Raw genomic sequence first — 18407 nt, 5'->3', positions numbered from 1 at the left:
TGGTTTATATAATGTTGCTATCAAACAATAGATCACACTGTTGTCAGTACAGTGCTGTATTTTGTATTTAAACGACAAACATCTTTAAAAGAGAAATCCAGGAGGATCCTATACAGAGTAGGACTCTATTATCTCCCGATGGGGCAATTTAGCCCAGACTCAGCATCTGTTGAGTCCTGTCCATTACAATTAATCCATAAACACACTGCATAAAACTAATCGTCCTTTTGTAACAGCTGAGACACCTGACATAACTTTAAACAGTGACAAAAGATCGTTTTGGAGTTAGCCGAGAAGGTTAGCTTTGTGTCGGCTATCGTTACAACAAAGACAATTCACATCAGTATGAGCTTGATTGTACACACACCGTCATCAAATTCAATCTCCGAAGCTATTCTCCTCCAAACATTGTTATCTTTGTAGTTTTTGTGTCTTTTATCGAAAAAGCACCGGGTGCTGTGAAATAAAGACGATTAAGCGATCCGCCATGTTGAATGTTTTTGTATGTGACGTGCCAACAATGAGCGTTTTCATTGGTCATATGTGTACTCGTCGCAAGCGAAACTTTGTAGAAATCGACCTCGGTCCGAAAAAATAAAAGCTGAAATTTCGCCCAGCGACGTAACGTTGCTGATGTGAAAGCGTGCATTGACAAACAATAGGTTTGAAAAAAATAAATAACGTGCGAAATATTCGCGCGAAAAATACGCGTCTGGTGTGCAAAGGCCTTTAGAGTGATGACATTATCATTTGAGTGGGACCATAGCAGTGGGACAGAGTTCTGTCTTAGCTGTTAGCTGACTACAGTTAAACAGTTTTACTGCAGTATAACTCAAAAACACGTACACAGACGGCAACCACCCTCACAATTTCTGCTGGAATTGTCTAGTTTTCCTTTACAGTTGTTTCATTAATTGGTTTATTTTTCCCTTTTTTTCTGTCTCTCTCTTCCTGTTCTTGTGAACAGTAATTAAGATGTCTTTTAAATGCCCACTTAAACTCTAACCCGGTTCCCTCCACTCTACTCCCATCACTGTCTGTATCTCTCTTACAATGCCCATCTCTCTCTTTCTCTCTCTCTCTCTCTCTCCTGTTGTGCCTTCAGCATTCTCTTGCTCCTTAAACAGTTGCTCAGCTCCTTAATTGGACCCCCACCAATAATAGCGTTCAAATCTAGGAAAGGGAGAAAGTTTGTTTTCAAGACAGAGGAGCAGGAGGTAAGTGCTGCAGGTGCACTAAACTCACTTAAAAATGCTCTATAGATGATAGAAGATTGGTTGAGAAAACCAAAATTAAGGCAAATTTAAAAGTTGATTCTTATACTGACACATTCTGGGATTCCGTTCAAGTTTTCCACATTACGGAAATCACAGGGCCCTAAAATAACACACACTTTTAAATTTCAAGTATTTTCAAGTCATGTGCTTATTTGGACGGGTAAAAGCAGGTTTGGTCATTTTCAAAAACTGGCGTGATTTTTATTTTATTTTTTTTCCGCTTACATTGTGTAGAAACTATGTCTTTTCATGTCTCATTCAGCGGTAAGTAAACACTAAACTTTATTATAATACATTATTACAAATTATTTTACTACTCACACCAGTCAACGACAACATCACAGTAGAGATTCTTTCTTCGGTGACATGTGGGCTTGTGCACGCAAGGGGTAGAGAACGAGCAGGGAGACATCAGATTGTACCTCTTGGCAGACACTGATTGAAGTTTTTACAACTTTAGTGGTGCAACAATTTACAACTGCTACAGATGACAGACTTGCTTTGTTCTGTTTTCGCTAAGTTTGCTCCATGTCTCTCTGCAGCTTTGTTCATCCTTGTTCACATTTGTTTCTTGTGAATCATGTATTTTCTCCAATATGTAGATTTGCCTCTGAATACTAGTTGACACTCTGCCTTCTGGCTTTAATCCACACTTCTGAGCTCTCCACTGGGTATTTTAACTAACAGCTGCTGATGAGATGCAGATTCTTTCTCCCAGACCAGTATAATTAGAGCCTCGAGAAGGAGAAAACATACTGGAGCACTACACTGCTGCAGGACACAAAACTTTCCATGCTGCTCTATCCCCGGTTAGCTCTCCAGTCTTCTCATATAAGCAACAAAATGAATAAATAACCTGCTGACCAGGACTAACAATGACTTCATTGCTGTTCATTTCAAGGAAATGTGGTTCTCCCTTAGTGCTGGTGGCGTAGTGGAGCTGCAGGAGCATATACTGACTGAGGCATACATAAAAAGAAGGGGCTGCATGTGGTAATATCAAAAATAAGTGGTGCTCTGTCATGCCTGTTAAATCACAACTTGCTTTTTCACTGCAAGCCATTCTGCTCTCTTTGGGGGTTTACTTCAAACATTTCCGTTGATGTGTGCACCCCCCCCCCCCCCCCCCCCCCCCCCACCCCCTCAGGCAAAAGCCAATTGCAAACCATGCCAACCATCAGGATAGATCACACAAATGAAAACCAAACGTCCCCACACTGCAGTCTTCATTCAGGTTAACTTCCTTGAACCCACTCCTCACACAAAACAGAAACAAAATACTGAGAATCCTCTGGACCCCAACTGCACCATTAAAGGATCATTCCCATCTTTCTCTAATGCTCTTCATGGCTGTCATTCAGGGTCTAGATAGCTCCAAATTACTCATGCTGAAGGCAGGTGAACAAATCTCAGCTTCAATATGACAGAGGGGCCAAGACAAATTTGGCAGTGATGACACTATCATCAGTGTAGAATGGGAGTCTCTGGGGTACCTGCCAACAGCTGTAAGTGAGCCCAACTGCTGAGTACGGCAATGGGGTGTGTCCAGTTCCAGAGGAAAGGCTTCACCATCAAACTGGAACGTGATGATAAAATATCAGACATTTCTATCTCAAAGTTTATTTCTATTCATCCTTCTCAAACCTTGTATTGCCATCGCCCCTGTTGTGTTAAGTCCAGTAGTTTTAAAATAAGTTAGGCTGAGCTTCCCTCCAGGGGCGTGTCTAGGTATTTTTGACTCGGGTGGCCCACCGAAGACACTGACTGATGGAGGTGTGACGTGAAGCACAGACATTAATTGCGTTTTTTTATATTTTTTTTACCCTCTTTATCCCCCACTAAAGATACTCAGTCACAAGTAAAAACATTTAAGCAACATGCATATTTTTTAGTTAGTTCTTTAGGGACTCAAAGACAAAGATGTGTGCAAAGTTACCATTTAAAGTACTTATGCAAGTCCCACCGCTGATTAGGCAAATAGCCAATCATAGATTTGGATTTTATGGTGGAACCTGGGGTGGCAAATCAAATTTCAAAGGGGTGCCCATGCCAACTCTGGCATCCGTCTGGACACCCCTGTTTCCTTAACCCCCCACCCCTTTTTTTATTATTATATCTCTCCTTGTCAGTTGTTTTAAAGTTAATGTAAAAACGTATCCTTAGCTCGGGACAACTAAATAACAGACTGGAGTAAAGGCTGGGACCTGGTAGTAGTTATTCATTAAGCTTTTTGAGAAACATCAACATTTGCTCAACTAGCTTTTTTTGTTGATCAGAAGCAAGTTCTGCACCATGATCCTTGCTTTACATTTGTGTGTTAGTTTGTGCTGTGCTGCTCAAAGTAAATTCAACCTATCAACATGCCCTGGATGTAATGATAGAGCTTATCAGTATGGAAAAAAAAACATTCTAACTGCAGGAGTTCATTTGCTTGGCAGCATTCTGTGACTTTGATTAGCATCCAGCCGTTAGCTTGTGCAGAATATAAAGCTTTAATATGGTGGCCTGCTGGGCTGAGGTTATGTTACCGAACAGATAAACACTTTGCAATGTAAAACTCATCATGTCATTTCCCTACTCTCAAACAATACCTGTTTTGTTCTCTTCTAAATACCTACATAGGTGTTTGTGTTAATTAAGTTTGAAGTTCTGGACATCAGACCACAAATTTAGATCCACAGCTTTGATTTTTGCATAGCAGTCGGTCTGTCTGTTGGGACCTGGGTTAGAAACCGGAGGGGAACCAGTGCAAGGCCAGGTGCGGACCACAGTATGGAAGTTGATCTGGTTGCTGGAAAGGTGCCAGGGTGCTTCCCAAGCTTTGGTGCACTCCATGTGTATTATCCCCACTCTGAAATCTTATGCATGTACACATGTCCTGCTTGTGCACTTTTGTCAGGCCTTTGTGTGGAGAGCATGTCTCTAAATAACAGAGTGTAACACCCAAATTTCCCCCGTGTGGTTTTACATTGGATTGGGGTGTTGTGTCACACACACACACACACACTCAATCACATGCACATACACACACACACACACACACACACACACACACACGCTGAGTAGCCTTGCTGACTCTGATGTTAACACCAATGCTGTTTAGCCTATGATACCTCTGATGCGTCTCTTCATTTGGCCCCTTTCACATTCACATTGATGGCAAGGCATACCAGGGGTTTAACAGTCCCACCCTGAACGGGCAAAGTAAACAGATGATGCAAATGAAAAGTATTTCATGCACCCTTTTGATAAATTGCATGCATGTTTTCGTAACTTCAGTAAATCCATCCATGGAAAATCATAAATGGACTTTTTAATTTAACTTGAGCTCGTATCGTTCTTCTCTAGACTTCTGAAGCACATTTATACCTCAAATCAAACCTTCACATTCACACACAGATTGTAAAGGCTGCTATGTAAAATCAACATTGGAAGTGCTGACAAAGCAGCGGAGGGAATTCGAGGTTAAGTGTCTTGTTCTTGACACATCAACATGTTGCTGCAGGAACTGGGGATCTAACCCTCGACCTTGATTGAGATACAACAACTCCTGAGCCACAGCCATTCATTGTCTCCCATCTGACAGTAGTAGGTCAGTCTGTCCTTGAGCAAGGCACCAAATTCCCCTCCCCTCCGTCACTCTGACGTCTCTACGTCAGTGCATGTCCATATTCAGCCTATGTGTGTGTTGCATGTTAATCAGAGTGAAAACCCCTAATTTTACCTTAGGAGAGCAATATAGTAAAATAAAATAAAAACGAATAAAAAATAGAAAATATCTGTACTGCTCTTCTCACTCATGGTCTTGGGGGGCTTGAGTGTATCCCAGCTGTCATTGTCATTCACACCTTTGGGCAATTTAGAGTCGCTAGCTAACCTAACAAGAATGTCTTTGGGCTTGTGGTAGGAAACAGGAGTACCCGGGAAGAACCTACGCATGCACGGGGAGAACATACAAACTCCACACAGAGAAGAGGCTCCTGTCAGACAGGGAACCAGGAACCTCCTGAGAGGCAACAGCACTTATCACTGCACCACCATGCCAACTTTAGTAAATATATTAAGACATTATTTTTTAATTATTAGAGAGAGAACAAAGGTAGCAGGTGGACATGTTAAGGCTAAGCCTATAACGTGTGCAGGTTTCTTTACGTTATGTGTCGCTTACTCCAAGCGCTGCTTTGACACATTTTGACCCGCTCTACCCAAACCTGTCATAGCTTCTAATGAGCTCAATTAAACCCATAGGTAGATGTATAAGTAGATAAACAACAATAGCTCCTTCATCTTATCTGCAGTCGGACAGTTTAACAGCATCACCACCTCGTGACTCTGACTGATAATGTTCATCACAATCAATAATTCTACAGACCGTGTGTGTCTCAAATAATGAGTGTTCTAGGTCTTTCCACAAGTCAAAGTGTACATAATGTACAGTATATATAGTAATACATAGTATTATTTTATTTCTATTATATTTTTTGAACATTTATTTGGGTAACCTGATTGACCCAAGAAATTTAAAATAAATCCATCCAGTCCTATTTTTGTGGTCTGCTTATGTCTTACCACACACAGAAAAATGCTCCATTTCAAATTTCAGAAGTTGGATTCTGGTAAGAAAATGCCCTCCCCTCTCCTAGTATCTCCACCCATGGTCTCCTCCTCCAACCTAGAGCAAAAACATTGTGCAGGTCTGCCATTTTTGTAGTCTCTACAGAGAAGTGATGTCTGCTGGGGAGTCTCATTGCATATAAAGGGACACACACACCAAAATGGAGTGTTCTAAGAGAGCTGGTTTATACAGAGTCCTCATGTGGTTCTTGATTCATATTATATTTTGGCCAAAGTACAGCACAGATGTTTCATTTAGACCACAGTGGACTGTTTGAAAAGGTTTAAAAGGGTGTATTACATGTCCTCTTTAATCAATCTAAATGTTTGGTTATTAACTGTTTGCTATTTTTACTGATTATATTCCAGTTTTTCCAACTAGTGCGACAAAGTTTCCCCTGATGGGGATCAATACAGTTTGAGCTCATCTCTTATAAATAGCCACAAAGATCCTTATTACATTTGTTGAAAGTGTTATCGCTAATTTGGAATCTAAAGATGTACAGCTTCCCACAACGTAACAAATGGCTATAACTGTGACTAAAAGCAGGAAATGACGTTGAACATTTGTAGTTGGAAACTGTCGTGTTTGTGGTTTATTGCGTCTGTGAGCTCTTTTTATGTTTGGGTCTTAATTACTTTGTGGCACACGTTTGACAGTTTGCTTAATGCCATGACAACAGGCCGCATTATCTCTGCAACCTTCTCAAACTAGATGGTGCAACATTAAGTACTGCTTTTCTTTCATTCAATTCGTTTTTGGACATATTAAATATAAGTGAATACAAAATCCATGCTTGGGAGGACCTGTCAACATTTGATATTCAATTACATTTGAACATTTTCAAAAGACCTGCAGCATTTTTTTTGTTAACGACTGCATCATGTATTTGATACAACACAAACGAAGTCTCTGTTTAGATAGACTGTCTCATCTTCACGGGATGAGGTCCAGCACATTTTCTGCACTGGTGAGTGGCTCATTGGCTCTCTGTTGCCCTCCATCTAGGAACGGCATGACACCAGGGTGAGGAAAAGGGCAGCACGGATTGAAGTGTCCCTTTACATCTTATAAACCATCTGTTCAAATGCTTTCCGTTTAGAGAAGGTCAGTGATACCCACAATCACCTGTCCACTCCGACAGCATCCTCACCAAACGCATAATGCAAGAAAAAACAATGCTTATCAAGACTCAGTCACTCACAGGGGAGGGGCAGGGTGGGGGCTGTCAAAATTTGATTTTCACATTTCTACTTAAACATGATGAAAGAATTACTGGAGAGATTGTACAAAGCTGTTTTGGTGTCAGCCTGTTGTATTGGGATTTTAAAAGAGAAAAAAAACCATGTTGAGTTTAAACCAGCAAAGAGACAGCTATCAATGTAAACTAAAATGTGTTTTAATCTTTGACAGCAATGTATCTTCACATGTGGGTGGGTGGGTGGGGGGGGAGCTCTGTTTTCCTCATAGGACTTTCACACTTGCAGAAAACTCCTGAAAAAACTCCTGCTATTTCCAGGAGAAGCTGTATGTGTGAATCCAAACAGACAAATTCTTCACTCTGACTTCACCTGGAGTTTCTCCCTCCAGACCCCTGATATTTTTTTATGCAGCAAGCTGATGTGAGAACACAGCAGGATATGATCAGAAGTATTCACCTCGAACCAGTGGAAGTGGGGAGAAACATTAATGTACTGTGACTGAAGTCAGTGCATTGACTGTTTGCCTACGACCGCTATGATCTCTGTGCATCTAATTAAACGTCTGAGTTACGTTTCCTGTTCATCAGTATGTTCTCCACTTTTTTTCTTGACATCGTAAGTCCCCTGAATTACTGTACATATCGGCACATATTGTCATTATAGCATTGTATTACAGACTCTGATGCTTCGACTATTATTGTAGCTATTGTTAGTCGAACTTCAGGAGTACCCCACTCCACCCCCCACCCTTCTGACAGTGAAAGTCTCCCACTGTGAGAAGCATATGTGAACAGTCCGGCCAGGAGGATATCCAGAGCAGACCTCCTTGAAATCATCTTCATATTTTCAGTACTGCGTTTGTGTGAAAACAACTTCAGATTCAAGTATGAGGGGGGCTCCAAAGAAAAAAAAAGCTTTGGAGCCCCTCACCTGCAATCTTAAATCTTTTCAGTGAGTTCGATTTCATAAGAATACCTGTCAGAGCAAACCTCTACAACCTCTGACTTTGTAGAGTTTGACCAAATCTAGCGTCAGAAACATACATTCAAGTCTCCATTGTGCATAATGAATTACATCAAGGCATTCCTTTTCAGTGTGGATTACTCTATGGTGTAATGGGCCCAGGCACTAATGAATACTCATTACACTTCCTCCTAGAGCTACTGCTGTACTGTTTGCAAGACTGCTCAAATGTGCATTTTTTAATGAGGTCTGGATGTAGTGATTTACATGTATAGAATAGCTATATGTGTGAAGTCTGAAGTGTGGCATGTGTTATGACCTTTTTGTCTCATGTTCATGTGAGATTCTTGACTTTATTCTGTGCCATCTGTACACAGTCTGTTCTCCTTCATGACCTCAATGTGAATGAACATGTTCAGATCCTGGTCATAATTATGACAGAGCTCTGCTCAAAAGAATGTCTGCTCCAACCTGATGCCTGCTCAACTTTCTGCAGCTGTGATCCAGTCCTGGATGAACTGAGGGATGGTGGAAGGAAGAAGAAGATCTATATGAGGAGGTGGTCCTGTTATGGTTGGATGTCGACAGACGATTCATTGATTATATCTTACTCAGAAAATGTTTAGACTGTACCGTTTATACATTTTTCCACAGCATTGAACAACAAGTCTGCTCTTTCCTTTACCCCCCCCAGATATTTTCTCTCCACAGCCTAGAGGGGGCATCAAAGCGACATTTGGCTTGATCCTAAAACATCAAAACTCGAGAAATACATACAAAGTTGAGCTGTGTCCCTCCAACACATACTGACGCAAACAGTGTAAACTGTCCTCACAGTTATTTTCTTCCTGCAACCAATGTGATCTCTTTTAGTCATTTCCTAGAAAACAATGTATGAATTAGATGAACAACACACGTACACGCGCACAGAGAGAGTCGTGTGTAAAAAACAAAACTCAAAACAACAAAACGACATTAAATGAAAAAAATGAGCATGTATCCTTTCCTCATTTGATGCGCGTGCGTTTTTGGCTTCGCGCGTGCGGTTGAGTGTGCACGCGCGTGCGTGTCTCGTGGTGCTGAAAGAACAGCTCCCTCCACATGGGGGGAAGAGAGCAGCTGAACGAGGCAGCCGGCCGCCTGTCCCATTCACTTGTATTGTGTCTTATCTCCGGCAACACTGTCAACCCTTCTTTTTGTGAGGCAGGAAACTATCTTTAAAATACGCGCCGAGGATTCAACATCATGAAGCTCGCAGGAAGGATATTTCTTTAATGTTTCTTTTTTTGTGCTCAGAGTGGGCACCCCCCTCCCCATCTGTCTCTCTCTCTTCTCGCTCTCTCTTCTCGCTTTCTCTCCTCTCTCAGGCTTTCTCTGCGCTCTCTTGTGGACTCTCTTAAAGCACTTTGGATAAAAGCGTTCGCAAGAAATGGCAGATTTTATGTCTCTAATCGGTCTCTCCCTGGGCAGGTGGTGAAGTATCTGAGGGAAGGGAAACGAGTTAGACTTTTATTACTAGAAGGAAAAAATACGCATCTGATCTTACTCCTCTTCTCTCCAGTTATTTCGGAAATCGAGACAAAACTCGGGGCTTTCTTGTAACTTCTTCTTTCTCCATCGGTGTGTTGATGCTGTAGCTGATCGCGAGGAGACCCAGCTCCTTCTCCTCCGTACCCCCCATCTCCCTCTCGGGTTGTAAGGGAAACCCAAAAAAACAGCAGCTGAAGGCTGCCTTTCCCTTCTCTTACTACTCCGAGGCTGCAAGAAGGATTACCAAAAGTCATTTCGAGCCGAAGCGTTCGTGATCTTGGCATGGAAGCGCAGCTCGGCATCACATTCAGTCAAGAAGGATAAAGAACTCCGATCTGCAAGGAAAAGTAAGAGACGGGCAGAAAAGAGGAGGAAGCTGAGGAAAGAAATGGAAAAAAGCTAAAAAAAAAAAAATTAAAAAAAAAAAGTCTGTTCTGAAGGATTAAGATTCAAGGAGCAGAATAGAGATTATACCGAACATTTTATGTGGACTAATGTGCTTTTATTGATTAACCGATTGTTTGGTTGATTGGCAGTCGGACATTATCACCCGGCAAACTTTGGCTTTTACAGGAGGACAAGTGAATTTTTGCGCTGCAGCTAGACTACTGTTTCATTGGCAAATAAAAAAGATGCTTCTTCAACGTCACCGATCGGCTGATGAATCGATTAATCAATCACCGACTACTTCGACTTGTAAAATGTGACTCTTTGATTATTTCAAGATTTTGATCGACTTTCCGCTCTGTTTCCTGACGATTTCAAAACCATACCCTGCAGGAAAAAACTTCTTAAACAGCTCAACAATTATTTAAGTCGTTTAGAAACATTGCAGCACCATAAAATACTAGAAGAATGACTTCACACTCATGCAGCCCCTCTGTTGAATCATGAACATAATTTAATAGGGACTGTTACAGTGCATGTGCTTGCGGGATTCCAGTTTGTACATTGGAAGTTATTTTTGGCTGCGCAAAGTCGAGCTACTCTTCCACACCGCTGCCCGGACACAGACAGAGACATCGTGAACAGGGAGCTCTACCTACTTGTTTCTGTCTTACATCCCGTCCTAAAAGAAAGGAGCGGGACAGACAGCGGGCGGGGGAGAGAAAGGAGAGACAGAGGGAGAGGATGCGTAACTGCGGTTAATTGGAGCAGATAAAGTCTTCTAACACCCAGAAGATGGAAGGATAGAAGACCAAAGTGATTTTATTGTTCATTTCTTTTTTTTCTTTTTTTTGCAACCACGCTGTGCTGTCACACGCTGTTGTTACTGGATTGAAAGGAGGAGAAGAAACGACCCTCCTTTCTTTATATATCTATCTCCCCCCGTATCCGCGTCTCCGCGAGAGCTGACGAAATTGGCTGCACCAAGGGAAGAAGATCTACAAAAAAAGAGGTCCGCAGGTGGGATTATTTCAGCACATTTAGACATTTCGTGAGGTCAAGATTCCGCACAGAAGCGCTCCTGGATTCAGTAACAGTTCCTCCGAAACACCAGGTAAGACTGCTCTACCCTCCAAGGTTGTGCGCACATGTGTGACGAGTTTAGTTCACGCGCTCGTTGTGTGCGTGTAGCTTGTGTGTGAAAGAGGGAGACACGAAGCGAGAGCGAGAAAGAGAGAGAGTTATCCGCTCGACTATGTGGGTGTATGTGAGAGGTGAGAGACTGAGTGGCGGAGGGAGCGTTTTTACGCACGAGTGAAAAAGAGAGATCGCGTGTGTGTGTCGTCTGATGGTGTGTGCGTTCATGAATTACCTATGAGCCTGGTTTAAACAGAGGGATGCTGAAGTCACACCGATACAAAGTCTGTCACACGTTGATTTGACTATTTTTGGTCTTTGAACTCACCATAAGGCCATCACACTTTCCATTATTCATTCACCAAACCGCATGAAATGTGTGTCTAAAGTATCGCAAGTGCACTAAAAGCCGGGCGCCGTGAGTGAAAGACGGGCCCTCAAGAGGACAGGAGCATTCATCCGGAGATGTAGAGCAGGATCAACACACACACAAAGTCAGCAAAAAATAGATGTAGCAAATATGTTTTTGACAAGTTAATATTTGATTCCGTCTGCTCGGGATGATTCCCCCTCCTCTTCTTTTACCGTTACACATATCGCTGAGTACAAACAAGGGCTTCCGGCCCATATGAGCAAGACACAGAAGCTCCAGAGGACGGGAGATCCCTGTGAACTCATTGTGCATCTCTGTTTGTGTATGTGTGTGCTCATTTCTAGCAACGTTGTATCTCTGTATGGTGACATTCAGCTGTAGTGTTTTATGTTTCAGAAAGGTTTTGGTGTCCCTGTAGGCTACATGTCGTGTGTGCTATGTTATTGTTTTGCCATGTTGACATTTCTCATCCTTACTTAGACCATTTAAATGTAATGGTTTTGAATCTTTCAATGCTTTATCTGAGGTTATTTGGTGTTGTATAGTTGTCTGATTGATTCAACAGAGACGTGTTCTCAGGCCTCACACCGTCAGGACAGTTCAGGAGTGCATGCTTGTCTTAGCATTGTACTGCAGGTTTTTTGTGTGTGTAAAAATCTTAATAAAAAACCCCCCACTCGAATATAAAGAAGGAAGTGAATACACGCTCCAAGAATTCCGATTAGCCTGGTTGGGCAAAGCACCTTTGGCTGAAAGGATGCCATTTTGGTTCCACTGTATAATTTTCCCATTTGTTCAAGTCTTCCCAAACACAGACGCTGTTTGTCTGAGTGCTTTACAGCCCAGCAGGTGCATTCTCTCCCTTCCTCCAGCCTTCTCGCTCCCTTTTTTATTCTCTCTGAGTGTGGCAGACATAGTGTATGTCTGTCTGTCATCTAACTGTGGAGGGATGCATGGGTTTAATTATCTTGGCCGTTTAGCACCTACGTGTGCATCAATCGTCAGAGCGCTCTCCCATCAGGTGCTGCAGTTGTGTGTGTGTGTGTGCGTGTTGATTTATAGTGAGAAGCCAATGTCGTACAGAATTGACCAGTGGGTGGATGGACTGGCAGCAGAATGAGTCTGTCCACTGACCAACAGTGACCATTCATTATCAGTGAGATGGGGAGGAGAGCCGAGCATGTGAGAGAAGAATCCTTTTGGAAGACAAAGTCTGATCCTTAACTCGTTGAAAAAGAAATACCAACATGCAATTGTCTGGAAACTTAAATGTAGTCATTCAAGGGAGTATTCTCATTATGTGCAGCAGACCACTTGAATACATCCGTTTTGTATTACTTTTCCCCACCAGAGACGACCATGAAGTAAAAACAGAGAGAGCACACAGCATGCAGGTATAGAGAAGATGAGGTAGACAGATCACTGTGGAGGTAAAAAAAAAAAAAAAAAGGCTAGGAAATGGAAGGAGTTACTGCTGTTCTCTCTGTTGTAATTGCTATGTGCTAAAGCTCATTTATTTTATTACCCAGGGCTCCAGTGATTTACTGAATCTATGCTGAGCCACTGAATAAAAGTGAATCTTATTTAGAAAGTTGGAGCACTTTGTTAACCTCCTCCCCACATGTTAAAAAAGATAATTCAGTGGAACGGTTGTGAAGACGAAAGAGTAAACGAAAAACAAAAACTGAGATTACCTCGATACAGCTAGCAGCAAGGTAGACAGAGGAAAAAGCTGAGGAAAAGCTCGGAGTTAGAGCGATGTGCGAAGAGGAGCTCTAGTGAATTAAGAAGGGACGGCAGATTTAAAGACGGGAGAGAAGAGGGGAGGGAGAGATCTATAAATTGTGGCGAGGATGACGAGGTGCAGAGAGGAGCTGGAGATATACGAGAGAGAGGGGGAGACTGGCTGAAAGCACAGCAGGATGAACGAGAGAAAGAGTGGGCGAGATGGAGAGAGAGGAGGCTGTTGAACAGCTATGAGTTGTATGACTGTAGATATGAAATATTGTACCTTCATTCTGGTTGCACCGATGATTCTTAATATAGTCGACTTTATGGTTTTCTACTGGAAATCCCTGAAAAACTGTCAAATGAAAATATGAGAACCAAACACAAACAGTTACTCAGAAGCAGTGAAGGCAATGTGTTGCTTCCTGTTGGCTTCGCTCTCCTGGTGCTGCATGAAGCATTACATGTATTAGAGCTACGCTGTTGAGGACTGTGTTCTGCTTGTTGCCTGAGGCTAAACACACATTTGGTGGAGTAACCGATCTCGCCAAAATGTTCTTCACGTCGGTTTTCTGAAGCCTTTGTTCATATCACATGGCAGCAGATCTGCCCAGTGAAACTGCACAGTTTTTCAAATGTCCCTTTCTCTCTCATCGAGTCTCCAGTTTCAACGCATTTAGCTAAACAATGTTTGCTTTACCAACAATCTCTTCCAAATCATTATGTAAGGGATAGTGGATAGTGAATGAGTTGTTATCGTGGAACGGAAACCAGACCCGACCCGATGCGGTCTTGTCCCACCTTGCAGGCGTTCCTCTGGGATTGTCATTTCTGACTTAGGTTTTAATGCTGCTCTGCATCATCTCCAAACTCAGATCAATTCTCTGTACCTCTGACCTGGAAACACCCAGTACATGATGAATGGACTTGAGCTTGCATCACACTTTTTCTAGTCTTCTGACTATTCAAAGCTATGTTTACATTACAAGTAGCTGGGGATCGAACCCCCAACCTTTTGGTTGAAAGAAGACCGCCTCTACCAACTGGGTCACAGCCGTTCGCTGTCGCCTTGTGTCGCCTTGACTTCTGCAACTCATCAGACAGTCCTTTTTATCTCATCTTCAACCAGCTCAAAACACAGCAGCAGAAGTTTTGACAAGTTCCAAGAGGGAGCATATTACTCCCATTTTTCCTCCCGACACTGTCTGCCACTTAGCAACAGAATCAAATTTACCAATCCTCTTGTTTGTTTGTAAGGCGTTACATGGTTTGGCCCCCTCCTACATCACTGAACTGCTGTTCCCTTCTCACACAGTCAGAGGACTAGCATCATCTGACCAAAGGCTTCTTGTCTCTTCAGAGATCCAGGACCAAGTGTTGTGGGGAGAGGCCATTTTCTATCTGTGCCCCAAAACTATGGAACTCACTTCCCCCTTTCACCCACTATTGACATCTTAAGAAGTCCACAACTAAACCAGCACAGCTTTCTCTGCTCAAGTCTCTATAATTATTAGGACTGAAATGATCACTCTGATTTTATGACCTCTAATCACTCCTGATTTTTCTCTTCGATGTCAAGTTTCTTTCCTTCTCCTGTTCTTGTTTTCCTGTGTTTGTATGTTGTTAAACATGAGGTGTGTAAAGGGCCAGATACATAACTTGGATTTGATTCGATATCAACCTGCTCACGATACCTTATCCTGCTTATTACACGGCTTCTTATGGAGAAAAGATTTCATTCATTTAAAAATTACTTCTTTCTTCCTTTGATCACGTTGCGTGTCGGGATAAACAGTTAAAACATGTTAAAACACGACGGAGACAGGGGGGATACGTGAACAGGAATTTATTACAAAGTGATTCAAAAAAGGTGCAAAAGGGAGAGGGGTGAGAAGTCCCAGGATCCGGTGAGTGGTGGTTGTGAAGTGTCCCTGAGTGATCAGCAGGCAATCTGAGACAGGCAGAAAAATACAAAAATGACAAAATTATTCTGATGGCAGAGGTTGAATTCGTACACGCTGGCGACAAGTCAGATACAATCTGGGAGTTTTGTAGAGCCTGGGTTGATTACTGGTGTGATACTGGTGCCTCCTGAGGAGAAAACCACACCCACCACACTCAGACCCAGGAAGAGAAACATGAGGATTAGACAGGGCAAGACAGACAGCCCACATAGGAGAAGGAGGACCTGCCCTGATGAGAGGCATGAAACATTCAGTACATAGACTGTAAATGTTAATGCATGAAGCCTGAATGACCTCACCCTCACCCAGGACGGGCGAAATGATGAAAAATATCACATCAGTCTATATTGATAGTTATCACAACAAATGTTAAATCATTGATTATTTCAAATTTAATCTGAGTGAAAGTAGACACAAACCGTATACTTATAGTTTAATTATTCTTTGTTGTCATTTAGGAACATTTCACCACATGCTCAGTGCACAGAGCTAAAAACGCTGATATGACAGTTAGCTGCTGGCTAGTAACACTTAGCCTACTGGCCTGCTACTTACTGAGGGTCAACATCATACACTGTTTGTGTAATCTACAATATGGACCACACTAATACTGGACTGGGACATTTGGTCAGCGTGTTTTTCTGGGGTCATATTGTGACAAACAGTGAACGGTCTGAAGGTTGCACATTTTAACTGCACTCGTCTTCAGCACAGTTAACAGAGCATGTTACTCGTTTTTGTCTGACTGTAAATATCCAACATGTCAGTTATCTCCTTCAGTTCAGCGTCCTTTCTTGTCAACAACGTTTTCTCCTTTGAGCTGGTATTCTCAGTGCTTCTGTGTCGCTAACGCTAATTTCAGTTATGTTTTAATTCTGCTTAAAACGTCTGCAAACCCACCTACCCATATCCCTGCAACATGATTGGCAGTTTGACGTAATTTTTGTCTTCTGTTTAATGTCCATCCACTGCCCGTTACACCCCTGCGCAGTGTGTGCAGGTCTAGGCATGAGCTAACCAGACCTCTGTGTTTTTTTGCACCAGGCTGTAAACGTGTTAAGCTCTGCTGTAAAAACGACTCTTTTTAATGAGTGTTTATGTGACTTCCTGTGCTTCTGCAGCCGGCCACTAGTGGACACTCGACGAACTGGAGAATTTGAAACTTTTTTTTTTTTTAACTTTTTTTTATCACTAGATGTTAATGTTAATTTCTCTGTTGAGGTTTACAGTTTTTTTTTTTTTTTTTTAGATTTATTTTTGGCCTTTTTGCCTTTATTGATAGAACAGTGGATAGAGTCGGAAAGGGGGAGAGAGTGGGGAGAGACATGCGGGAAAGTGGCCACAGGCCAGACGCGAACCCGGGCCGCCCGCGCGAGGAGCAAAGCCTCGCAACATGGTACGCGCGCTGTCGCTGCCGCTGAGCTATCGGCGCCCCAGGTTTACAGTTTTTACATCTTTAAACCTCCTTCCTTTGTTATTATCCTCTTCTTTCTCCTTTTCCAACAGTAAACAGACCCAACGCCAAATTAAACTTCTTTCCACTAATTGTTATGATCACATGATCACTTTGATAGGAGCTGAATCCATAATGTCTGCTCGTTTGTTCTTCTTTACGATGGTGGTGGTTACTTACCTGACTACAAAATCAGGTATTTAACACAGCCGTGTAATTCTTTTAATTTTTATTTAACTTATGGTTTTGGTAAATTATTAGTTGTTCAAATACTTTTTTAACAGATGACTGAGAGATTAAACCCTTAATTTACCATGTCCTTTGTAAAGCTGCTTTTAAAGCTCCGATGAGCCTCATGTCATCGTAACTCACTGCTCATCAGCTTATGTGACCATTCTGCGTGCTCATAGCTGAGGTAAAATGGATCCAGTAAAAACATTTATGCAGTTATGAATGGAGAAACAGCTGTCTGCTTTCCATTTCTTGAAGCCTAGTTGCTCTGGAGCGCTGTGGTTCTCTGAGGCTCTGATTGTGTCTTCTGTTTTCCATAGAAACCTCTGATCAGTCGTACGCTGCCTGGCGTGGGTGATACTATTATGACTTGTGTGTTGCAAATTTTCAAAGAGCAATTTTGATCAAAGTGATGTCATACAATGAAGAAATTCTTACACTTCTGTGAAAATCTAGGATAATTTAATGTCATGCATGCTTAAATGATCAAAGGGGCTTTATTTCTGTGCCATATGAAAGAGCTTGCTCAATGGCATTTTGGCAGAGGCAGAGATACATTCAGCCTGGTTAATTGCATATTGAAGGCCTGTTTATTGTGACTGACTACATATGGTGAGGGCTACACAAGTCATTCCTGATTTATTTTGTTTCTCACAGCAGTTTGTCATGATGTGTTTTCCAGCAGTACAGGCTCTGCTGAAAGCAATGGCTGCCTTCCTCTGTTTTTTAATTTTTTTAATAAAATTTTGAAGTCCAAGCTATACAGGTGGATAAGAGCACTGAATTTGAATGAAGTTGCTTTTATTTGCGTATATTTAAAAAAAGCTTGCAAATAAATGTAAGTATTGCACATGTAAGTGCAATTTCCCGGAGAACAATATGTTTTGGAAAGGGAAATGAAAAAACAACATAATTACACCTGTTACATTGTCAACCCTTTAAGGAAGGAAACACACTGGGAGCTGTCTGAAAGCCTTGTGTGTCTTATGCAGATACTAAACCTTCTTTTTAGGGATGTGTGTGCTCTGTCGGATGACCTGTGCCCTGCCCCACTGGAGTGCAGCTGTTTACACACCACATGGGAACTCCAAGATCACAAAGAAATAAAGAGAAAAGGTTTTCTTTCTGAGGTTGCTTTGCTGTTCATTCTGTGCATGTTTTCATGTAAGGTTGATAAAGTTATGGTAACTACGGTATGTAACCGACTTCGAGCTGAAGCTTACAACCAACTTGCCCCGTGCAACACTCGGACTTCAGCCCTGTTTGAGTTGCAACTATAGATGTACCTTCTAGGCCTTGGATGGAGCAGACTTAAAACTGAAAATCAGCATCCAAGGTAACACAAATGGAAAAACTATACACAATCACAGCGTGTCTTTTCTGCTGGTCTTGAAAAGAGTCATCCATGATCGAACATGTGCTCAGACAGTGAGCAAATCCAAAGGCTTTGTTTCAGCTGTGAGAACTGAAAAATACTTCCCTGAACTTCGGCAGAAACACAGCACTGTCTCCCTCCCTGCAGGTGCTGATTGCTCTCTGAGCGTGTG

The 18407-nt window shown here is 42.1% G+C and overlaps 1 protein-coding gene across 2 annotated transcripts in view; it reads left to right on the top strand.

Annotated features, from left to right (window-relative positions):
• Positions 1-11003: 11003 nt before the first annotated feature.
• Positions 11004-18407, top strand: part of il1rapl2 (interleukin 1 receptor accessory protein-like 2) — a 372021-nt gene continuing 364617 nt past the window's right edge. For both annotated transcript variants that reach the window (XM_079353062.1, XM_079353061.1), the window contains exon 1: positions 11004-11088. The gene's annotated coding sequence lies outside the window, so the exon portion shown is untranslated. The remainder of the gene's footprint in view (positions 11089-18407) is intronic.

Source organism: Symphodus melops (assembly GCF_947650265.1).
Source record: "Symphodus melops genome assembly, chromosome: 9".
Taxonomy (NCBI): domain Eukaryota; kingdom Metazoa; phylum Chordata; class Actinopteri; order Labriformes; family Labridae; genus Symphodus; species Symphodus melops.
The sequence above is the reverse complement of the archived record's forward strand: the minus strand, read 5'-3'. Positions and strand labels throughout refer to the sequence as shown.